Genomic DNA, 25,682 nt, shown 5'->3' on the forward strand with positions numbered 1-25,682 from the left:
ACCCTGGGAAAGCCATTTTTACACAACTAATTACTCTGGTATCAATCACCCTCTTTTAGCTATCATCACAGCGTCATTGTGAAGATAAAGGAGGGTGGGGGGAATCTGTCATGTACATGGCTCTGAGGTCCTCAAAGGAAGGACGGATTAAAATGTAACTAGTAATAAAACAATCAACATTAAATAACTCAATCATTTGCCCCAAGATACTACACAAGTGCAGAATATAAAAGGGTAGGATACTTTGTGAAGCAGCTTAGAGTAAATGAGCAGCAAATTAAAGTAAATTAAAACAAAGTAAATTTAATTTAATTGGGGGGGGGGGAAGAAGAAATGGAGTAGGAGAAATCAGGAAGCGGTTTGCATTGTAACTGCTGTAACCTGCCCTGGGACGTTACAGTGAAGGACAGGTTAATAATAATAATAATAATAATAATAATACAAAGAGGAATCAAACTCAACATCTAAACCTCAAAGACAAGTTGGGAATGGGGGGAGAAAGAAACAAATTTGATTTAAGAAAAATTAGAAGTATCCAGCAGGGAAGAGATGGAGGAAAAAGGGTAGGGTCACACACCCTCAGTTTTGGCCCTGCTTACAATCCCTGCCCCCTAAAAAGGTGAATGTAGTGTTTTGACTGCCTGGCGTGCTCTGGTCCATGGGGTCACGAAGAGTCAGACACGACTAAATGACTAAACAACAACAAAAGTGTTTTGACAGAAAACAAGTTTGCCCACCCCAGACATACTGTTTTCCTCAGTGGTATAATAAATGTTTAATACAGTGGTACCTTGGGTTACATACGCTAACCCAGAAATAGTACCTCGGGTTAAGAACTTTGCTTCAGGATGAGAACAGAAATCGTGCTCCGGCGGCGAAACGGCAGCAGGAGGCCCCATTAGCTAAAGTGGTGCTTCAGGTTAAGAACAGTTTCAGGTTAAGAACGGACCTCCGGAACGAATTAAGTACTTAACCCGAGGTACTACTGCAATCCCAAGTCTCAAATGAACACATGGAGAACAGTGCCCTACTTTCAGCTGAATTTACTCTGCCTTTTGGCCCAGTTTGGAGATTCTCTTTTTTACTGGCCTGTTGCCTCCATCAAGCCAAACCAGAAATGCATGTTTTACAGGGGGGAAATGTGGGAAATGGCCCTGGTGACAGGACACTTGACAAAATAAATGGCTCAGGCAGAAACAGATAAGAAGAACAACCTGGCTGGTGCAGGCCTTGGCTTTATGGCAAACCAACAGAAACATTAAGGCTGACAATAGACTGGGAGGAGGGGGCTGTGTTGTAGTGAAAAGGTTCAGGTTTTCATTTCTTCTCTGGGGTAAACCATCAAGGGTAGTGGGGAAATAGGTAGAATTGGCCAGCTCCCTTTTCAGTGAGAATAAACACAACTGTGAATGTGTACAAGGCAGACAGTGTGAGTTTCCCTCTGAATGAGAGGGTGTACTTTGATGAATCAGGGAGGCTTGTCTGATCAATTTGTGGGCCTGCCCACAGCTCTGAAGACAATTAAAAGTTCAAAGTGTAATTTGGAGGGGATAAGAAGAAGAAAAAAATAACATCACTGAGATTAGTGGAATACTTCTCTAGCTACCACCGGATAGCAATTTTCAAGCACAGAAGAAAAAGGAGTGGAGTGGGGGAGATAGTACCAAGAAGACATTAGATAAGATTGTGCTTCAATAATTAAATGCAGCCTTCTCTCCCCACCAGTAATTAAATGTGGCTGTCTCTCCCTCATCCCTTTTTACCCTTAGGCACAATGCAAGTGAACAGAAACAGAATCAGTTGTGGGCTGGTAGGAAGAGGGAGCTTTATCCACTGCTTGTTCTTTGCTTTCCAACATTTGATTATGGCTAAAGGGACTCTTTTCAATGTTCAGGTTTGCGAATACACATGGAAAAGTAACAAGCTCACAAAATGACATACTAGCCCACACACATTTATTATTGTCATTGTCATCATTATCCATTTATTACAGTCCATTTATTATTTATTGCAGATCATCCCAAAGCCAACACAGTACAATACCTTTATTAGGACTTAAAAAAAAAAAAAAAAAGGTTACAAAATGGCGGTAAACGGTATCAGCCATTCAGTAAGGCCTTCCTTGTGATTTTTTGGCGTTACTGATTCGGACCACAGACTCAGGTTTGAACTCCCACTTAGCCACAAAGCTCCCTGGGTGACTATGGACCGGCCACAGTCTGTCAGCCTCATATGGTTGTTGAGAGGTTAAATAAAGGAGGGGGAAGAAGAGCTAAATTATGGGATAACCTGAACATTGCTGTAATGTGTGTCAAAAGTCTGCGTCACTCTAATACATTCTCTATATATTATTGTTGGTGGGAGGTGTGCTGCAGTAGAATTCTAGAAATAAACTTTAATAAAGCTTGGGTTATGGAGGGTATATTTTCTGCCTGCTCAGCTTAAGACTTTAAAGTGAAGGAAATTACAGGGAGCATAATTTAACAGCTGGCCTGGATGAGACCAAGAAAAATGTGTGTATAATCACAAAGGGTACAATTAGAGAGGGAGCATGCACACAGAATGAAGCCAACAAGGTGCCAGAAGCAAAGCACGAAGACAAGAGGAAAGTAACAACATTTCCCAATCAAGATTACAGGGCAACCCCAGCTTCACCCTAAATCAGATGCCAGAAATAGATGCATCCAATTTGAAAACAATGTCCTGTGAGTGAGAGCTGGGGTGGGAATAGATTAGACCAATGACTGGCCATTAGTGCCAGATCATCACTGGGCTTGCAAGTGTCTATCTGTTACGGTAAAATCTGGGTGTGGGGCTACTCTGCCACCCAGCTCGTCGGACTAAGTCCGCGGGTCCCTGCGGAAGAAAATGAGCTCAGCCGGGCACAGGAGCAAACTGCAGAAGATCCAAGTTTATTGCGCAACAGGTTCAAGACGAGATTTGAACAGCGAGAAAGGGGTGACATGAACTTTTGAAACTCCCTCCATGTCCCAGAATACAGTGGTGCCTCGCAAGACGAAATTAATTCGTTCCGCAAGTCTCTTCGTCTTGCGTTTTTTTCGTCTTGCGATGCACGGTTTCCCATAGGAATGCATTGAAAATCAATTAATGCGTTCCTAGGGAAACCGCCTTCGGGGCAGCGTTCCGAAGCGGGGCGGCTGGGGCAGGTGTTCCCTCCCCCCCGCCCGGCTTCGGAGCACCGGGAGAAGCGATCTCCCCGCAGCCCCTTGCTTCAAAAGAGGTCCGGGGGCAGCTGGGAAGAAGCGCTGCGCTTCCCGCTGCCCCCGGACCTCTTTTGAAGCAAGGGGCTGCGGGGAGATCGCTTTTCCCCGCAAACCCTTGCTTCAAAAGAGGTCCGGGGGCAGCGCGAAGCGCTTCCCGCTGTCCCCGGACCTCTTTTGAAGCAAGGGGCGGTGGGGAGAAGCGATCTCCCCGCAGCCCCTTGCTTCAAAAGAGGTCCGGGGGCAGCGGGAAGCGCTTCCCGCTGTCCCCGGACCTGGGGCTGCGGGGAGAAGATCGCTTCTCCCCGCCGCCCCTTGCTTCAAAAGAGAAGACCCGCTGTCCCCTGGGCAAGCTTCGTTTTGCGAAGCAAGCCCATAGGGAAATTCGTCTTGCGAGGCAACTCGAAAACGAAAAGACCTTTCGTTTTGCGAGTTTTTCGTCTCGCGAGGCATTCGTCTTGCGGGGTACCACTGTACAGTGCAAAATACATCCCAGTTACATCATGAAGGAGAGGTTGGGTTACACAGGATTAACATATGGAGGAGGGAGGGGGGAATATGCAGAGCTGGAGATATGCGCAGATAAGCACTTCCTGAGTACCAGTGATGAGAAGTCAATGGTCTATGTATGCATATTCTGCCACCTGGCATTGCCCGGAGGAAAGGCTTGGCAGAGTGATTTGACAGGATTAGGGTCTTGACACCTTACTTGAGGGATTATGGAGGACAGGGGAGGTGTCATGGAGTCCTAGAGAAATTGAGTAAATTGGCACGTTGATTTTCTATGAATTTTATAGATTTTAGTCCCTTTTGACATTGACAATTGGAAATAAATGGATATATTGTAGCGAAGAAGAAGGTGAAGAAGACATGCCCCCCCCCTTCCGTATCACTATCTAATATCATTAATACCTCCAGAAGCAAACATTATTATTATTATTATTATTATATTTCTACCAGGCCAAAATATTTACATTTCATTCATATTCTTATCCTTCAGAAAAGAAGTAAAATATCCAAAAACCTACCACTGCACCCTGGAAATTTCTATGAGGGGCACAGAGGAAGGCCAAAGTATTCTGTCTCTCTTCTAGCACCATTCACTTGCCTGAAGGCAACTTTCTGCCTCAGGCTACCAGGCTGGTGCTTAAATACAAGGCTATTATCATGGTTCCATTTTACTTATTGACACTAAATGTTCATATATTCTTAGAAAGAAAATGCCATTTTTGCTTTTTTTAAGTTCCTGCAGTTACATACAGATCCAGTTTCCAGGACAGCTAATTTTGTGCAAGTACTTCCTTAAGAATTACGCTGAAAAACAGAAGTGGAAAAGCCCAAGTATTTTAATGACACACAAAGGTCAGATTTAGGCATCCCCATTTACAGATCCTTAAGTAATGGGCAGAACAAACTTTTTCCAAGTTCCTCAAATTTATCCAGGATGTATGGTATAACGAAGAAAAAAAACTGACAGGAGATTGTACAAAATGCAGTTCACATATGCATATTCCCCAAGGCCTATTAGAGATTATGCATGGCCAGAGAATATACACAATTCAGATGAAATATGCACATTCCCCAAAGTCTGTTGGACATTATGCATACTGACCGAGAAAAGTGCACAATTCCCTCTTAGTGGATAGATTACGTGCACACTCTACATGAGACCAGGTGAATGTGTACATAGCCAATCATTATGTGCATTAACAACTCAACTTACATTCTGCTGAATATACATATGTGACACACACATATTTCACATTTCATCCTCAGCACTAGGTACAAAAAGGGATCTCAGGTTGCAGTGAAAGACTATGGGGGAAAGAGAAAAAAGTATAGCAGCAGAAATGGCAGCTTTCCCACAGCATAAAAGCTAGCATTTATTCAGATCAATAGCTTTGTTTACTTCTCATTTTCAGGGGTCATTGTGCTTTTGCGATATCTGCTTGATTAAAAGTTTTATCACTAAGATATAAATCTGGGTCAAACCCTCAAAAGCAGCACTAATCCTCTTGTGCTATTGCAACAGATGGCTCTGCGTGGCATGTTGGCTCACCACTTTGTTTGAGGATGCCCCAGTTAAGCACCAAGGCCATGTCACGCTACCTGTTCTTAATCAGCAGGACAAGCCAACCTATCTGATAAAAAGTCATTCCCCCAGCCAATCCTAAAAATCCAGTATTGGAGGCTGTATGCCTCTGGGTAGCAGTTGCTGGGAATCTAAGGTGTGGAGGGTGCTGCTGTGCTTAAGACCGGCTTTTGGGCTTCCCATGGACTTCTGGTTGGCTACTGTGAGAACAGGATGCTGGACTAGATAGGCCTTTGTTCTGATCCAGCAAATCTCTTATGTCCCATTGTAAAAAAAGTTAAGAAAAAATAGCAGCAGCAGCAGCTGTTTTTCAAGTTTGTACTAACTTCCTTACTATGCAGCTTGGTTAAGTAGAAGAGTTTAGCCAGCTTCTTAATAGGGTTGCCAAATGTCCTCTTTTTCCAGGACACATCTACCTTTTCAAGGGAATGTAAAATGAGAGTAGTCATAGTGATTCATAGTTAAAAGTAAGGTAAAGGTAAAGGTACCCCTGCCCGTACGGGCCAGTCTTGACAGACTCTAGGGTTGTGCGCCCATCTCACTCAAGAGGCCGGGGGCCAGCGCTGTCCGCAGACACTTCCGGGTCACGTGGCCAGCGTGACATCGCTGCTCTGGCGAGCCAGCGCAGCACACGGAAACGCCGTTTACCTTCCCGCTAGTAAGCGGTCCCTATTTATCTACTTGCACCCGGGGGTGCTTTTGAACTGCTAGGTTGGCAGGCGCTGGGACCGAGCGACAGGAGCGCACCCCGCTGCGGGGATTCGAACCGCCGACCTTTCGATCGGCAAGTCCTAGGCGCTGAGGCTTTAACCCACAGCGCCACCCGCGTCCCATAGTTAAAAGTAGAAGTCGGCAAATGTGTCCTCTTTTTTGCTCTTCAAAATATGGCAACCCTACTTAATGTAATCCAACAATGGGCACCTTTGCTGGACACTTTCATCCTAGTGAAAGGCTTTCCTAATATTAGCACCATCAGCTAAAACATGTTTGTCTATGAAGTAAAAAGGGACGCGGGTGGCGCTGTGGGTAAAAGCCTCAGCGCCTAGGGCTTGCCGATCGAAAGGTCGGTGGTTTGAATCCCCGCGGCGGGGTGCGCTCCCGTTGCTCGGTCCCAGCGCCTGCCAACCTAGCAGTTCGAAAGCACCCCCGGGTGCAAGTAGATAAATAGGGACCGCTTACTAGCGGGAAGGTAAACGGCGTTTCCATGTGCTGCGCTGGCTCGTCAGATGCAGCTTGTCACGCTGGCCACGTGACCCGGAAGTGTCTTCGGACAGCGCTGGGCCCCGGCCTATAGAGTGAGATGGGCGCACAACCCTAGAGTCTGTCAAGACTGGCCCGTATGGGCAGGGGTACCTTTACCTTTATGAAGTAAAAAGCATATTGCTGGACCTCATGATGGCATGACTCTCCTACTTAAGCCATCAGGCTGGGGTTAGGATATCTATAGAACCATCTACTCTTTTGTCCTCTTACCATTCTAGGTGCAGCAAGTGGGCATGTCAGAGACAGGACCTTTTTGATGGTAACACCAACAATGTGGAATGCCATCCCAGGCTCTGCCACTGTTTGCAGTTCTGTTTCTCCACAGCGACTTTCTTCAGAAAAATCAACCAAATCTCCCCTCCTGCTCCTTGTTCCTCGCGAGAAGCAATCCATTTGTTTGAAACCACACCATGTTTCTACCTGCTAATCAGTCAGATCTCCCTTCCTACTCCCTGCCCACATGAGAGAAGCAATACATTTAACTGTGTGAAAGAGCTTCTTCACAGTTTGTTTGCAATATGTGTAATATTTGATGTGCTCCTTGGCACATCAAAAAGAGCAGATGGAAAGGAAACACTTCAGTCAGTCAATCAGGGCAGTCTCGCCCATGCCACTGCCCATGTATGAGCCAGTGGCAGCATTCAAAATTTGTCATTTTGCACCTGGCTATTGGCCACTTGTGACCAAGTGAAGATGCCTGGGCGCCAGGATGGCACCTGATGTCTCCACCATCTGGAGCTGCATGCCTGGGGATCCTAGGATCTTGCCTGTTTTCTAACAACACACCCTGCAGAATTTTGTGATATTTTATCTGCACAATCAGAATTAATTTCATGTATCCAAAAGTCATATTGAAATATATGACTTTCAAGCTGTCTGGCCCCCAAATGGCAACTAGACATTCCGTTTTGATGGCTATAACCCTAGTTTAAGGAGGCATTTGGTGCCTAGCTTATATACTGTATCTGGGTTTCAAAGACTGGCCAGTGAACCATCCTGTGATCTTTGGATGAAGGGCAGTAGACAAATTAAATAAATAAATAAATAAATAAATAAATAAATAAATAAGATCCAACTTATTAAAAATCCCAGAACACAATAGGAAGGGCTCTGAATCAACAGCATTTTGTCTTGGACTGCAAGACGTACCTTTGACACAGCCAGTCAATGCTAGAAAGTCATTTGTTCGTGACTTCACTCACGTCACCCAAGACAAACAGCCAAACTTAACAGATGAACATACATGCTGTTTCTTTCCCAGAACAATGAAGTAATTATCCAAGCAAAAAAGAAGGGGGGGAGCCTTTTCTAAAATGGAAAGAGTATGGCTCAGACACTGATGATGTAAAACTTTGCTATCAATACAAATCTTAAATTCAGTTGTTAATGCAAACAACTCAGATGTTCCACAGTGAGCATTTATTGAAGGTCACGCAAATGAGTTACCGCATCCTCCTACCCATGAAGTTACACTCATGCTTTTATAACCCACACAACTACAAGCTATCTCCATCTCATTCTTCTATAGTCCTATGCTTACCTATCTTATTCAGATATCATGACAAGGCTATATGGAATGCTAAACATCTGCTATTTATTTTGGAAAGTTGTTGCTTGTTCACTATGCAAATTTTGCATGATGATTCCAAAGATTCAATAAGGTTTCTGCCTACATGTGAATACTATTGGACACCATTTAGAATAAAAGTGGTGGACTGAACCTTTCAAAACGGCACTAATTTTAACCACCGATTGGCTGAGGCCAATGCAGCTTGTTTTTCCAACATAGCAGTATATCGCCAGACTGTGATGTTTGGGCTGGTGATATACCTCAATGCTGAAAAACTGATATTGCCTAGCCCTAATCATGAGAGGTTGCTGACCAACTAGAATGTGAGCCTGGAGAGTGGGATGTTCGTTGTGGGGAAAGGTGGACATGTTTCCCAAGGAATGTCAACTTAAGTCTTAATCTAATTACCAGTGCAATAGGTCTGATGGAGGAGGTCCTACTGTCATTTTCCTAGATTTAATTAACAAGTGATTAAAGGGCATAGAAGTGGACACTTACATTATGTCTGGCAACAGTTCTGGGGGTTTACTAGGCTTAAGCAGCCATCTTTCCACATGAACAACTTCAACCTCTAGAAGGGTTAGTAACAAAAGCTAAGAGTCAAATGGCACCTTGAACCTAGGTTATGTTCACACAATGATATGTCTGGACACAATTTTTTACAGGATTACAAAGCAAATGAAGACAAGATTGCCGATCTAGCTGAATATGGAATAAATGCCGTGCATAAAAGGCAAGTTCTTTTAAAATAAACGATTAAGTGGAAAAGCAGCCTAAAAGAGATGAGACTGCCGTTTCACGCTAGGAAAAGTAAAAACCAAATTTCAAAGCAATGCTAGAATACACAGCTAAAATGCACTGAAGTTCCCATTGAACTATGTTTCTCAGTAAAAAAAAATTGCTTGCTGGAAACAGAAAGATGGCCACATTCAAATGCAGCACAAATCTATGAACAGTAATTAAATAAATTAGCCTGTGTACAAGCTGGAGCCTGAACATTCCCTGCTTCCTTCCTTCCTTCCTTAAGCAGGAAAACAAACCATGGAGCAGCTGGCTATGTGTAAACCATTGCTCACAGTTCCTTTCTCCCAAACTAACCTGACTGTGAAACCAAGCACAAGCCTTAGCTTCAGATCACTTTTTGGAGAGTAACAAATGGTTTGGTTCACACACAAATGGATTGTTTCTCCACCAGAATAAGGAAAGAGTGAAGCAGGAAAGCTTGGACTGCATTCATCAGCCAATTTCCTTAACTCTGGTTAATGGCTTCATGCTATATCCAAACACACCCAACGCCTGCTAACATATCACTGGATGGATAAGACACTACTTAAGCATGTTATGTTCACAGAGGGTAGGGAATGAGTAAGAACAGATTATATTTGAAATACAAATGGTTTGCTATTGTTATAGCTTTATTATAAAACAGCTTTACAATTTTTTAAAAGTATCTTCTTTGTGTGATGGATAGGTCATGCATACCTTGCTTCTACAAATTCAAAGCAGTCATTTCCGGCTGTTACAAGACTATCTGACAGGGTCTGCAACCACATACTAGTTACCTACTGCTTGCCCCAGAAAGTATATTTTTATCTTCACAACTAAGGAAATATAAATTGCAATTCAAAATAGCAGTGAGCTACTACAGAGATGCTTAAAAGGCTTGAAATGACACAGCAAAAAAGAAGGGGGGAAAGGAAGTTGGTGAAATGAGAAGTAAGGACTGCAGGAGCTAAAGTAAGGCATTAGAGGGGTTAATAGATTATGAGTTATGATCAACTGCTGCAAAGGAGTGCTGATGCACCAGTACAATCAGAGCGGGTGGGCAGTTCCAACTCCAGAGTCTTTCTGCCACATCTACAGAAAGAACATGGATTGCTTTTGGTCAGAGGCCAAGGATGCTTGCCAGAGAAAAATATCACAAGGGTCACAAAGTGAGCTCATGCTGCAGCTCGAAGAGACAGATGGCCCTTGACAGAAGCAAAGCAATAACTGGGCAGGCAATGCTCTGTTACTAAAAAACGCACCCAGGACTTTCAACAATACAAATGCAAACAACACAGATTTGCAAATAACCCTACAGAAAAGCTATCAATTACTACTCAACATGGTGGCTATATACTGCCTCCAATAACAGAAGCAGCAATCCTCTGAGTAGCAGTTGCCATGGAACAGCAGGTGGGGAGAGGGCTATGGTCCTCCTCTCCAGCTTGTGGGCTCCCCAGGAGTATCTGGTTGGCTACTGTGAGAAACAGGATCCTGGATTAGATAAGCCTTTGGTCTGATCCTTAAATTCTTTAAAAAAACACCAAACACCTGTCTTACCTACTTTCATCAGTATGGAGGCAATTGAGATGCCAAAGCAGTGACACCTGGCTTTGCTGCACCAGCCTGACTGGCTATCAGTGGAACCAGGAAGGGTGAGGAGCATGGCTTCTGGTGGGCCAGAAGATTCTCACCCCTGTGCTACAGTACAGAACTCAGCTGGGACAGCAGTTAAAATCCTGGTAAGTTGGGGAGTTAGGAACATGGCATTTACTCTGGCTACCCGCAGCTTTTTAGGCACAATTCAAGTTTGTCAATAAAATTCCAGAAGTCTGGGCACAATATTATCCACTATGGATTCCCAGGCCGACCAGGAATACTACCCAGTGGTATTATTATGTAATCTAATCGTTAAATGGCACATTAAACCTAGGTTACAGTTGCCACAGTGGAACATCTAGGCACCATTCCCCCCGCCATGGGATTTATTATTGTTGTTGTTGTTGTTGTTCATTCAATTTCTATAACGCTTTATGTTTTAAAGAACAAATCTCAAAGTGGTTTACAATACATTAAAACATCAAATAAAACAATCCAGAATAAAACTAATTCAAGCTTCAGGGAAAATATTTCAGATCCTTCTCCAAGCGACAATTTTGCTTTTTCCAGTCGCCAACCTGGAGTCCTTTAGACTGGGAAAAGCAAAATCTCCACGGAGTCACAATTGGATCTGCGTCAGTGGCAAAGTGTGCCTGATGCCTGCCTAATTTTGAACACTGATACCACCCTTTTGAGTCTATCCCAGTATCAATTATTGGAAGGCAAGGACCCTGGAATAGTCACAGTCTCTCAACCTAGGTTACCTTATAGTGCTATAGAGAGGATAAAATGGAGATGGGAGAACCATGTATGCCACCTTGAGCCCTTGCAGGAAATGTGAGGCACCTTCAAAGAATACTTCTTTCCCTTTTAAAATTGCATTTATAGCCCACAACAGTGAACAGCCTTTCCAATGAGTTACCAAAGGCCAGACATCATTCAGAACTATTAGGTATTTAAGATACAATCTGCACTTAACTTTGGGTGGCTGAGGTTAAGCAAGTGAAAAGGGTGGGGCTTTATTGCCTTTTGGTTGGTTGGTTTCATGTAAATAGCTGACCTATGTTCTCATTTCAAAGAGTTACCTTTAGACATTTAAATAGGAGCATAGGAGCACATGTACTTAAAAAGCAGATAAAACTGAGGTATGTCAGTCAAGAAGAACAACTGGTTGAGCAAATCAACAGAGTAAGTACAATTCTTCTTCCGTCAGTGGTGACACACTATTAACAATGCAGAAAAACTGAGTGCACACACAAGATCGCAGGTTGTTATTTTGGATTTTAAGAACAGCTACAATCCCCTTGAAGATTACTCACACCATAAATATAGGTTGGAAACTACTTTATAAAACAAACGTATGGATACAAAACAAGTGTCTCTTTTCTGTCTAATCTCTTCATGAAAAAGAATGAGTGACAAGTGATAAACAGTAATCATGAGATCATCTTGTTATGCATTCTAGGACTAGTGCTAGCACTGAAATGGAGACATGTGAACTCAACTTTATTTGGCAAATTGGATAAGAGAACAAAGTGGTGGGGAAAAGAGCTGATAGGTTTTAAGATCAGTCAATGGAAAACTTATAGGCACATGTTTTGTGGTAGGAAAGGTCATTCTGGATATTGGAATCTGACTTCTAGTATTAATATTTTCCTGAGAAGCAGAGGGCTACTGTTGGAAGCTCAACTCAGCAACTGACTTACTGTTTAAGTGACTGAGGACAGCAAAAGTTGGGGTAGAGGGGAAGTTAAAACCATTCAAGTTTCAATGCTCTCCACTGTCCAGTACCGGGGACAGCTATGCTTACAAGCTACCTAGGAGCATCCAGATGACTATGTCTGGATGGAGACAGGCCTGGTTCACATATCACTTTAAACCAGCCACATTTCACTATGGTTTAAGATGAAAGTGCAGAGTGCTGGTGCACACCAACTTGACTGGCTTTTCCCCAGCTCCCAAAAGCACAGAAGGAAGGAAGCCATGATGTGGCTTAGTGCTACATCCGCTAACAAACCACAAGCAAGACACCAAGAATAAACTTTGGTAATAGCTTGTGGAGATTTATAAACCAATGAGCCCAAGTTTAGACATAATGCCTGGAAGAGAAGGGGAGGACCAATGCACCCACCTTTTCAGCCCTGTGCATCACCATGCTGCACATTCACCTCTGAATCATAGTAAAGGTAAAGGGACCCCTGACCATTAGGTCCAGTCATGACCGACTCTGGGGTTGCGGTGTTCATCTCACTTTATTGGCTGAGGGAGCCGGCGTACAGCTTCCAGGTCATGTGGCCAGCATGACTAAGCCGCTTCTGGCGAACCAGAGCAGCGCACAGAAACGCTGTTTACCTTCCCGCCGGAGTGGTACCTATTTATCTACGTGAACTTTGACATGCTTTCGAACTGCTAGGTTGGCAGGAGCAGGGACCGAGCAACGGGAGCTCACCCCATCGCGGGGATTTGACCCGCCAAACTTCTGATCGGCAAGTCCTAGGTTCTGTGGTTTAACCATAATTAAGGTTAATAGTCAAAATGACATGCAAATGAGGCCATAGAGGTGTTAAACCTGGTTACAAGATCAACTTTTGGGGGCCCTGGCTTGGAGAAACATCATTCAGAATTCCTTCTGGGCATATTACTATCAGGTATATATTGCTCTACTCTCTCCTCCCATACTCCTTTAAAAATTTGTTTCCAGACCTCAGATTCTGAACTAACATATTGGTTCCATTTTTATTTTGCTTTTTATAGGCATGGTGAGGCGCAATTCATTTTCACTTGGCAGATTTACTAAAACAGAGAGTAAAAACCTCTCCAGTGAAAAAAGAGGCAGTCTAGAGCTGGTAGCTTTACTAGTATCTTCATTTTAGATACAGTTTCCAATTCACCCTTCGGAGCTGCAAATAAATTGAAGCCTAAGAGAGCTATGCACGAATAATATAAGCCTAAATTCAGTCCTGCAGTGAACTTTAGCCTTGCTTTTTATCTCCAAAGTTACACCACCTTTAAGCTCAATAAAAAGAAATGACAACATAATCTGCATTATATAAGAGCTATAAAAATAGCCCTGATTAAACAATAGGTTCACACCCCAACATGTATGGACTTGTCCCATGAAGCAACGCTACCAGGTGCTATCAAATCCACAAAGAAACAAGACCACCATCACGATCAAGTCATGTTCTGCCTCTGAATACCAGCTGCTGGGAATCACAGGTAGGGATAGCCCTGTAGCTTAAAAAAGCCCCCCCTCACCTCCAGCTTGCATTAGGCAACCTAGAGGTAGAGGCTCCATTAGACTCTGCCCCCCTGCCAAGGCAGCCACAGCCTTGGCATGTGGCTTTGGTGGGCTCAGCCAGGCAGTTCAAGGGCTCTCTGATGCTGCTGCCGGGTCCAGAGCTTGCCAGCAACCTCAGGTAGTCCCGCCTTGCGGACTTCACCTGGGAGGGTGGGTAGGAGCCCTGAGGTTCCTGTTCATGCAGAAGCAACAAGGACTTCAGGGCTCGGTCAGCTAGGGGCAGTGGTCAGCTCGGTCAGCTGAGCAGCAGTGGGGTCAGCGCACTGGCCCCAGCCTATGAGGCGATGGGGTGAAAGCGCCTCAGCTCCCATAATGAGAGCTGACTCAGTTTCACCCCACGCCTCGCTGGCTGGGACCAATACAACTTCTTTCCACATCATAGTTTATCACCAAACCACACTGTTTGACAGGTGATAGATACATCACGATGTTGAAAACCTAACATCGCCTAGACCTAGGAGTAGTAATGCTGCATACTTGTTAAGCCCTGAATCCACTTCCATCACTACTGCCACTTGGTGGTGCAGAATAAGCAAAGTAAGTAATTTGAGGAGTGGGGTGGGTAGAAATTCCAGTGGAAGGCAGGAGTCAGAAAACAACTTCTTTTACCCTCTTCTCCTCTCCCCATAAGTTGGCTCAGTGTGATGGCACACAAAACACAAGAGGGAAACCCACTAATAATTAGGCAGTGGAATGAGAATAAAAACAGCACTGTGTCATCATATAGCTCCATGAGATGCATACACCCAGTCAGAATGTTGTGTACAGTACCAGTCACCCCACCTCAAAAGGATATGCCAAAGAGACTGGAAGGAGTATGATTTAGAAAGACAAGCTACATTCACTGACTCAATAAATATATAGTGGCATTGCTCATATTAAGAACTTAGGGATCTTCAACCTTAAATCACTTCAGAAATTACAGGTGCAAACATGACACACACCACTACAAATTGGTTACATACATATCTGTGAAGTTCTTAAGATTTGTTAAAAACTATTTCTTTAAATAAATAGGACTATCTATCTATCTATTGCGCCTGGTGCGCTATATATATATTGCGCTATATATTGCGCCTATGATGTTGGAGGTAGGGTTGTTGTTTTTTAAATTCTAGGGAACAACCTAGAGGAAGCATTACAAACAAGATTGATTTTATAAATAGATGTTGTGATTATGCATCTGTGCACTGAGCAATACAATATTATAGTACTGAATTATGGTAAGCCAGTTATTTAACATATGCATTGTTTTCATAATGCATATTTAATATCTGTGACCGTCCAGATGGTGCTTGACTACATCTTTCATCATTCCTGAAGACTGGTCATTCAGGCTGGGGCTTAAGGAAGCTGGTGTTCATCAACACCTGAAATTCACCCAGTTTAAAAAGAAAATATGATAAAGATTTATAAAAGTTATCAGTAGCATGAAGAGTTCAAAGTAATTTACTCTCATGCAACACTGAAATTTTGTCACCCAGTTAAAGGACAGGCATCAAGTTAAAAACTTCCTTCACCCAATGCTTAATTTGCTTAGGAAGTGATCCAACCAGATTTCCTTTTCATCAGTTTCATGGGGGAGAGTTAAAGCATGTGAGCTCAATGGGGCTAAAAAATACTTTATTTGACTGGGTCATGCCATTTAATTTGTTACGGCAAGAATGGTGATGGCTACTAGCAATAGATGGCTACTTAGATGATTTAAATTATATTCAATGAATCAGTCTACCATAGCTTTATTAGCCTGTGGTGATGGTGGCTAAAACTAAAATCTTAATTGCCAGGAATACTTTCTCTCTCCAATTACCACACACACACACACACACACACACACACACAGAGAGAGAGAGAGAGAGAGAAGTTACAAAGCAGGAGATGACTATATAACTGCCCAAGGCATCTGACTGGCCTTTGTTGGGAAACAAATCTCTGGACTGGATCTTTTGGAGTGATCCAGCAGGACAATTTTTGAAAGATTCAGGAAAAACTATATTATTATTATTCACTCTCACAAGAGGTAGTGATGGCCGCCTAATTGGATGACTTTAAAGTGTTGACCCAGTGTGCAGCAACAGTGAAAAGGGCATGCTATGGATCATTAGGAAATGAACTGAAAATAAAATTGCCAATGTCATAATGCCATTATACAAATCTATGATGCAACTGCATTTGGAGTTCTGTGTACAATTCTCAAAAAATAAATTGTAGAGTTGGAGATGGTTCAGAAAATGGCAACAAAAATGATAAAGGTGATGGAGTGACTCTCCTATGAAGAAAGGTTGTAGCATTTGGAGCATTTTAGTTTAGAGAGATGACAAGAGGTGACATGACAGAAGTTCATAAAATCATGCAAGGTATAGAGAAAGTGGATAGAAAATATTTTTCCTTCCTCACTCACAAGACCAGAACTCATGGGCCTCCAATGAAGCTGAATGCTGGAAGATTCTGAATAGATAAAAGAAAGTACCTCCCCACACAGAACATAGCTAAACTGTGGAACTCACTGCCACAGGAGACAATGATGGCTTTTAAAATGGATTACAAAAATCCACATAGAATAAAGTGATCAGGAGGTACCAGCCATGATGGCTGGGGAAACCCAGCCAGATGGGCGAGGTATGTAAAGTGGTACCCCGCAAGACGAATGCCTCGCAAGACGGAAAACCCGCAAGACGAAAGGGTTTTCTGTTTCGGAGGCGCTTCGCAAGACGAATTTCCCTATGGGCTTGCTTCGCAAGACGAAAGCCCATAGGGAAATCTCCAGGGGCCTGTTTTAAATTGCTGGCGGTCGGGAGCAAAGACTTTTGCCCACAGACGGCCTTCAGAAGAGGTCCTGGACCTCTTCTGAAGGCCGGCGGGGGGCAAAAGTCTTTGCTCCCCCCCGCCTGCCTTCCCGGGACAGCGGAGACTTCTCCGCTGCCCCGGGCGATCTTAAAATGCTGGCGGGCGGGAGCGAAGCGTTCGCTGCCGACCCCCAGCATTTAAAAATCTCCCCGGGACAGCAGAGAAGTCCCGCCCCGCTCGGGATGGCGGCGCAGAGCTGTCTGCCGTGCCGGGATCAGCGCAGCTCTGCGCGGCCATCGGGAGCCGGGGGCGAAGCCCGCCCCGCTACAGATGGCCGCGCAAAGCTGCCTGCAAGCAGATCTGCGCCACCATCCCGAGCGGGGTGCTAAGTCCCGCCCCGCTCTGGATGCCAGCGCAGAGCTGTCTGCCGTCCCGGGACTGCAGGCAGATGTGTGCCGCCATCCCGAGCGGGGCGCTAAGTCCCGCCCCGCTCTGGATGCCAGCGCAGAGCTGCCTGCCGTCCCGGGATCAGCGAAGCGTTCGCTGCTGACCCCCAGCATTTTAAAATCTCCCCGTGTCCCGGTGAGATTTTAAAATGCTGGGGGTCGGCAGCGAAGCCCTTGTTCCCCCCCAGCCCCCCCAGCCTTCAGAAGCCCTTGTTCCCCCCCCCCAGCCTTCAGAAGAGGTCGGGGGACAGACTGTCCCCGGCGGTTTCCCTAGGAACGCATTAATTGATTTTCAATGCATTCCTATGGGAAACCGTGCTTCGCAAGACGAAAAACTCGCAAGAAGAAAAAACTTGCGGAACGAATTAATTTCGTCTTGCGAGGCACCACTGTATATATAAATAAATAAATAGATAGATAGATAAATAGATAAATAAATATTATGGTTGGAGGCAGCAATGTTTCTAAACACCAGTTGCTGGAAACTGCAGGAGGGGAGAGTGCTCTTATGCCCAAATCCTGCTCGTGGGTTTCCCACAGGGATCTGGTTGGCCGCTGTGAGAACAGGATGTTGGACTAGATGGGTCACTGGGCTGATCCAGCAGGCTCTTCCTATGTTCTTAAAAGAGGATTAGACAAATGAATAAAGGGTAAGCAGAGACATCACCTTGCCAACAAAGGTCCTTATAGTAAAAGCTATGGTTTTCCCAGTAGTGATGTATGGAAATGAGAGCTGGACCATAAAGAAGGCTGATCGTCGAAGAAATGATGCTTTTGAATTATGGTGCTGGAGGAGACTCTTGAGAGTCCTATGGACTGCAAGAAGATCAAACCTCTCCATTCTGAAGGAAATCAGCCCTGAGTGCTCACTGGAAGGACAGATCCTGAAGCTGAGGCTCCAATACTTTGGCCACCTCATGAGAAGAGAAGATTCCCTGGAAAAGACCCTGATGTTGGGAAAGATGGAGGGCACAAGGAGAAGGGGACGACAGAGGATGAGATGGTTGGACAGTGTTCTCGAAGCTACCAGCATGAGTTTGACCAAACTGCGGGAGGCAGTGGAAGACAGGAGTGCCTGGCGTGCTCTGGTCCATGGGGTCATGAAGAGTCGGACACGACTAAACAACAACAAGGGTCTCTATGGCAAATGGTCACAATGGCTATGTTCTGCCTCCACTGTTGGGAGACAGGATGCTTCTGAATACCAGTTGCTGAGGAACACAAGAATTATTAATTTATTTCCATTGTCATTTATGGCATTTCATTGTCACTTACCATTTTATTAAGTACCCTACTTTGCCAGGGTGCTGAAATCCACTGAGAAGTACTACTGCCTCACTTAAACTTTAGTCTTTATCCTCCAGTTCTCCTGTTTCAAGAGTTTAATGAACTGAAGTAACCTTCTGAAAATATGAGTCATAACTGTACATATTTTTCTGAGCACAATTTGATGGAGGAGCCTGGGTCATGAGAAGGCATGGGGAAAGAAAAAGAGTCACTGCAAAAAGATTTAATTTCCTCCACCTGCATGACAGAACCATTCCCTCACTCACAAAAACTGGATTCATTTTGTGAACATAAGCACAAGTGTTTTATCTAACGAGAACAGTCTTTCAAACCCAGCCAGTACCAGAGATTCAGGGCCCAGCTGAATGGTACCACATCGAGATTAGCTCAGAATGCCAGCACAGTGATATGGCTGCGACACGCAGATGGGCAAATAGCAAGCTTGCAGGAACAGGAGCAGAGTCCAAGGAGAATATGTCATTCTACATAAGACTGGCACTCCCAACCCTAAGATGAAGTATTTAGAACTCAGGGACTAATAGTACCAATTAGTCTGACCTTTTTTTTTTTTTTTTTTTAAGAGCAACACTGAAGAGGATAGGTGAAATAGTTGCTTTAAAAAGAGGAAGGCCTCTCTTAGTGCCACAAGTGGTTTTGAGCAAAGACAAACTTCTTTCTATTCCCACTCTCCCTCATAATGTAACAATATTAATTTTAAATAGCAGGAGATACAGAGAAGGATTATTTTTTTCAGCATTATTACATTTATATACGTACTGCCTTGCTACCATGGAACTCAAAATGATGCACAGATGCAAAGCATAAATTTTCAGTAGGGTTCAGTATTATAAATGTTATAAATAATAAATAAATAAATTTATATACTCCCCTTCCTCCGAGGTTCACAGAGAGGTTCACAGTAGACACACAAAAATATGTGACATAATAACAAACAAAACAATCCCCGCCCCCCGTTGAAAAGCCCATAGAGTGTTTTCACCTGGCACCTAAAATATGTATTGAAGGTGAGCCTCCCAGTAGCAGTTACTACCATGTAAATGTGTATAGGATAGAGCTAGTGAATGGTCTAGGCTAGGTGTATCTGTTGCTGCAGGCCTGCAGCACTGCTGAAGCTAATGAAGTACGATGGAATGAGAAGCCACTGGGAGACCAATGCAACAGACAAGATACAACAGTTTTGAGTTTGCATAGGATTTCAGCATTATTTCAATGTGTTATTGAGAGCCAGTGTGGTGTAGTGGTTAAGAGCGGTAGTCTTGCAATCTGGGGAACCGGGTTCGCGTCTCCGCTCCTCCACATGCAGCTGCTGGGTGACCTTGGGCCAGTCACACTTCCTTGAAGTCTCTCAGCCTCACTCACCTCACAGAGTGTTTGTTGTGGGGGAGGAAGGGAAAGGAGGAATGTTAGCCGCTTTGAGACTCCTTAAAGGGAGTGAAAGGCGGGATATCAAATCCAAACTCCTCCTCCTCTTCTTCTTCTTCTTCTTATCAGAAAAAGGATCACATCAGAAGTTTAGCTCTCATTGCTGGTTTCACCACAGCAGTTAATACCCAGTGAAGCAAACTGTCTTTCATCACACTCTGACTTTTACAAAACAAAACAGAAAATGTAGTAAGTCAGAACCTGTAGGGCCTATCCTTACATAAAAGATGCAGACCTTCATAGGACAGAAGTTTTTTTAATCACCCCTTTCACAAAAGGAGCAGCACCTCTTCTTAAAGCCCACAGGGTAGAAAGCTTTGCTTAAGAGAACAAACAACCATTTGCAGTGGTTTCCGTTTGATCAGATGACGCAGGTGCAAAAACCACAGCCTGGAGAGATAAACATCATGAAAGAGATACACTGAGAAGAAAAATGAAACTCATATCTACAGAAGGAACACTGTCTTTAGGACACATTTATGCTGCCTGCTCTGCTGCTCCCTTTCACATAGTTTTCCCCACTTCCCACTCTTAACTGAAAAGTGTTCTCTCAGAAGCTAGCGCCATCTGGACCTCCTCCCTGCCAAACTGGTTTTCAACATTCCACTGGAAACAGTCCATATCTATTGTCTTGTTTATACTGTTAGCTTTCTCTCCTTCCATTACATTTGTGGGGAGGTAGACAGGGGAGGAATGAGTGTGCACAGTCACATGTCAAAACAAAAAAAATTCCTTCCAGTAGCACCTGAAAGACCAACTAAGTTAGTTCTTGGTATGAGCTTTCATGTGCATGCACACTTCTTCAGATATGTGAAGAAGTGTGCATGCACACGAAAGTTCATACCAAGAACTAACTTAGTTGGTCTTTAAGGTGCTACTGGAAGGAATTTTTTGTTGTTTTGACTATGGCAGACCAACACGGCTACCTATCTGTAACACAGTCACATGTGTGATTGATACAACCTTCTGCCCAAGTTACCTCTCAGTGTTAAACTGTTACTACTTCTGATAATGGATGTGATGGGGAAAACTATTGTGTAAAACTGACTTCCTAATTTAGTAACACTGGGATGGGATATGCAATAAATACCTCAGTTTCCATGATGAAACTTCCGTATGTTTATCTGTTATCTTTCTGTGGTCTTTCTTGAAACATTCTATAACAGACGGCATAGTAAATCTCATAGTTGCACTTTGAAAGCAGAGGTGCTGGCCCAGTATTTGTAAGCCACCTAACATCTTCTGCAGTGCTTTTGGCGGATACAAACTACAGCATTTTAATAGTGACGTTTTGGAGAAAGAGAAATTCACATTTTGATCAGAGGAACCTCATGCTCTAATATGTTGCATATCAAGTCTGATTCCAAACTGTTGTAAGACTATTTCTGTGGCAATAGGTTACAGGGAGTTGAGGAAACAGCTTTTCACTTTTGTGGCGCTTGGTCAAGGGTAATTAAAATTCCAAGTTGGAAACTTTCAGTCCAGCCTATGACACTATTTCCTATAAAATCCAAGCTGGGAAATATTAATGTGTTCCAAACAAGCTAGGATTGGTATTCCTTGAACAGTTGGAAGATTTTTATTATTTTGTTGTCATTTTTGAAACATTGCTATGATCTAGTAAATTTATTCATGATGTATTATATGTTTTAATGAATTGTTTAAAAAGATTTACTGGTCTAATATTTTGTTATTTGTGTGTTGCCTTATCATGAATTTATGCTTTAGCTGCTGGAAAAAAAGTATAGGCTAATTTGGGGAGGGGATTGTATTATTATGTTTTTGTCAATTTGATGTAAATCACCTTGGGCATATATTGAATGGTGGCATATAAATAAAAACAGTAACAGCAAACAAGCAGCAAGAAGATATTAAAAATATCCCAAATCTGGATTTGCTTTCAGGGTCTGCTAGTGAGAGAATGAGGGAAATCCACATGCACTAGTCTTAAAGTGACTCAAGCTGCTTACACTGCTGCAGCTATCAACACTGGCTTTAGGACCCAGCATTCACGGGCAGATGTGGAAGCCCCAGCAGCTCAGCAGAGCCAAGCACTGATGCCAGCTTTGGGTTCCCCATAAAGGCAGCTGGATCTCTGAGCTGGCCATCATTTGAATTACCCACAATGCCTAAGAACCACACTGCCAGGGCACTATAGGTTAATAAGATAGTGTATGGTTCACAGATAGCCACAGGTTACAATGCTACTGTAGAGGTAAAGGATCTCTGGATGGTTAAGTCCAGTCAAACCTGACTATGCTACTGTATGCTATTGCCACCAGAAGCAACAGATAATACTTTGCCAAGCACCTTCAAACCTACATCTGGTCCTGATGACTAGAGTGTGTTACCATTGACTTTCTAAAAGGGAGTCAGCGCTAGGAATTGGACACCTAATCAGAAAGGCACACCACAGCATCTCTGTTGGCAGATTATGTAAACAGTATATAAAATGAGAACAATTAAGTCCTCCAGAGAGTTGCTTTGAATATAAAGTTGGAAAGTTGTAGCACATAGGATGAGTGTTAAAAGTTTACATGTTACTGCAACAGTTGTCAAACCTGATCGTGATTTTCTATAATCTGAGCATCTTATTAAGATGTAGGGGAGGCTGCAAAAATTAAGGCCAGTTTCAATACACAGCTAGAACCAGAGCTTAGGGAGTGGAATGTGGATCACACACTCTTCAACCCCTCCCCCATAACCCCTTTCCACTAGCCACCTGCTTTTGTGTGACCAACCATCTCTATCCTATGAGAAAGTCATTTTGAGAACCTTAAATTTTAGAAGCATACCTGGCTCTTACTAATCTAGGATAGTAAGCACACCCATGCACACTCACACACAGAAGAGAGAGAAGGGTGGGGGAAGGGGATACACCCTTAACCCTTGTTCTTTGTACTGTACATCCAAACCCATCATGAGAGGACATAAAGGACACTGTGAAATGCTTCCATGCCATCTCCCTGAATATGATGTGCAAAGCCCACGAGCTCTTATAGAGATTGCAGAGTCCAGCGGACAAGACAGCAAACTGTGAAGCTTAGTGGAAAGGAAACAAGTTTCCACACACTTTCTTATTTGGGGCAGGCTGCCCATGGGTGGATGGGTGATCAGACTGCATACTCTATTGCCAGTTTTCCACTTTACTGGTTTATGAGTAACCATGTTGGTAGAGAGAGAAATGCATGCATCTGGATTAAATTAGAGGCAGTTTCTCTGCTGGAACACATCTGTGATCTGCAACAATCACATGCTGAGAGGACTGCTGAAATTCAGCCAGGGGGGAAAAAAGACACACGAGTTCAGCAGCAGCAGCACTAGCACTGGAACAGACAAACACCAGAACTACACCGCTGCATCCAAGGTCAACAAGGAGGCATACTAAGCATTACTTGCAAGCAAATTACCTAGATTCTTATTTTGTTGGGGAGAGGGGGAATGAATTCCTTCCTCTTCCCAATCTTTCACACACTTCAAATTCCAGAGATAAGCCTCTTTCACCCAAAACAATAGGTAAAACTAAAGTGGGAGGAAGGGGGATCTCAAAGGGGGTGGGGTGATGGTCAGGCAGCACTTATGAAGAACTCAACCGTTAAACTAAAGGGCTTCCAGATTTGGAGGGAAACAAATCTGGCCTCTGCACAGTACAAGGGGGTGGAGCGTCTTCCAAAAAGGATCAGCAAAGGGAAAACACTTTAGCAGTTAATTTGCTCATCTCCTTGAACGCCTATACGGACTCCCCTGCTGAGCACCTGAGGGCCCTGTTCCTGCCTCTTTCCACCTGGCCCAGGGCGGAGCCTGACAGCAGAGATGGTTCTTTTTTTAAAATGTTTTTAAATTATTCTTTTACCCTTTTAAATTCTTTTTTAGCATTGGGGGTGGTATAAATGTTTAGTTGGGGTTAGGGATTTGTTTAATTTTAGTAAGATTGTAACTTTTTATTATTTTTAATTTCTATTGTTTTATTTGTTTTTTATATAGGTTGTATTTTGTTTTTAAGGGGCGGGGTCAGGGCTGGCTGGGAGTGGGCCCCAGCCAACAGAATGGCTGGGGCAGGTTCCATGGGGGGGGGGTGCACTGGGACACCCGATCTCAGTGATCACGGGTAGTTTACGCTAAGACCAGACCACGTCATTACCGAGGAAGCAGATTTAGTCGCTGTTTGAGGACTATCCCTGCCTCCAGGTCTGGTCTTGACTGGATGGATACTGGAATCAGCAAGGGAGACGCACATGACCTGAAGGTGCTGCTGTGCAATGCCAGGTCAATGATTGATAAGACCACTGCCATCAAAGACTTGATCGTGGATGGAGGACTTGATCTGGCATGTGTAACAGAGATCTGGTTGGATGAAGCATGTGGGCCTGTCCTTGCCGCTGCTTGTCTACCAGGTTTCTCTTACGCACAGCAACCCAGGTCATGTGGGCGGCAGCGGCGGGGGTTGCAGCAATTTTTAGCAAGTTATTAGCATGCACCAGGCGTCCTATTGGAAAGACCCAGTTTTCTGAGTGCATGTTCTGGAGGTTGGGCAATAGGGGCAGTACAGGATTCCTTTTGGTGTACCAACCTCCCCGCTGCACCAAGGATTCCCTGCCTGAGCTGCTTCAGGTTGTTGTGGATGTTCTCCTGGAGAGACAGAGTTTGGTTGTCCTGGGGGATTTTAACATCCACGCCGCCACAACGTTACAAGGGGCCTCTCGAGAGCCAGTGTGGTGTAGTGGTTAAGAGCGGTAGTCACATAATCTGGGGAACCGGGTTCGCGTCTCCGCTCCTCCACATGCAGCTGCTGGGTGACCTTGGGCCAGTCACACTTCTTTGAAGTCTCTCAGCCCCACTCACATCACAGAGTGTTTGTTGTGGGGGAGGAAGGGAAAGGAGATTGTTAGCCGCTTTGAGACTCCTGAAGGGGAGTGAAAGGCGGGATATCAAATCCAAACTCTTCTTCTTCTTTGTGGAAAGCATGGCCTCCACGGGACTGTCCCTGAATAAGTTTTGCCCAACTCATAGTCGCGGACATGCATTAGACCTGGTGTCCACCTCTATGGATGTGGGTGATCTGACACTAAGTAAAAGTGAAACCAAAGAAGTGCCATGGTCAGATCACTTCCTGGTGCAACTGGACTTCTCCACGACCCTTCCCCTCTGCAGGAAGGTGGGACTAATTTGGCTGGTCTGCCCCCACCACTTAATGGATCCAAATGATTTCCAGAGAGTGGTAGGGGATGCTTTATCCCATGTTGATGGCCTTTCAGCCGATTCCCTGGTGGCCCGCTGGAATGTGGAGTTAACCAGGGCTATTGACTGTCCAGCTCTGAAGCACCCTCTCCGATTGCATGGAGCCTGGACAGCCCCATGGTTTCCCCTGGAGCTGAGGGCAATGAAACAACCACTGAGATGGCTAGACTGCCAGTGGCGGAAAACTCATTCTGAATCTGACCGGACACGGGTTAGAGCTCAACATCAAGCCTACCAAGTGGCAATAGCAACGGCGAAGAGGACCTTCTTCACCTCCTCTATTGCATTTGCAGAAAAAAGCAGCAGGAGACTCTTTCAGGTGGTTTGCAATTTAGCAGTACCACTTGAGCCATCGGTAAGGGCCCCAAGATCTCCTGCAATGATTTTGCAAGGTTTTTTGCAGATAAAATCACTCAGATTTGGAAAGAGGTAGACTCCACTGTGGGAACAGCGCTGGGGCGGGAGAGTGCTGGATTCCTGTCTAGTCCAAGTTGTGTGGGATCAGTTCCAATCTGTTACCTCCGAGGATGTGGACAGGCTGCTTGGACGAGTGAAACCAACCACCTGTCTCCTTGATCCTTACCCGTGCTGGGCTGTGTTCAGAAAGTGGTGTTGGGGAATGAGTGTTCAGACATCTGGGCTCTCATTTGTGGGGTGCCTCAGGGTTCCG

General features: G+C 44.3%; 1 protein-coding gene across 7 annotated transcripts in view; it reads right to left on the minus strand.

The window, feature by feature from the left end:
* Window positions 1–25,682, minus strand: part of EEIG1 (estrogen-induced osteoclastogenesis regulator 1) — a 56,512-nt gene that overhangs the window by 23,327 nt on the left and 7,503 nt on the right. Inside the window, exon 1 of one of the 7 annotated variants that reach the window (XM_077922548.1) lies at window positions 25,596–25,614. The exons of the other annotated variants lie outside the window; for them this stretch is intronic. The gene's annotated coding sequence lies outside the window, so the exon portion shown is untranslated. Of the gene's footprint in view, window positions 1–25,595; window positions 25,615–25,682 lie in introns of those variants that run through there. 7 annotated transcript variants of the gene reach the window in all.

Source organism: Podarcis muralis, chromosome Z (assembly GCF_964188315.1).
Source record: "Podarcis muralis chromosome Z, rPodMur119.hap1.1, whole genome shotgun sequence".
NCBI lineage: Eukaryota > Metazoa > Chordata > Lepidosauria > Squamata > Lacertidae > Podarcis > Podarcis muralis.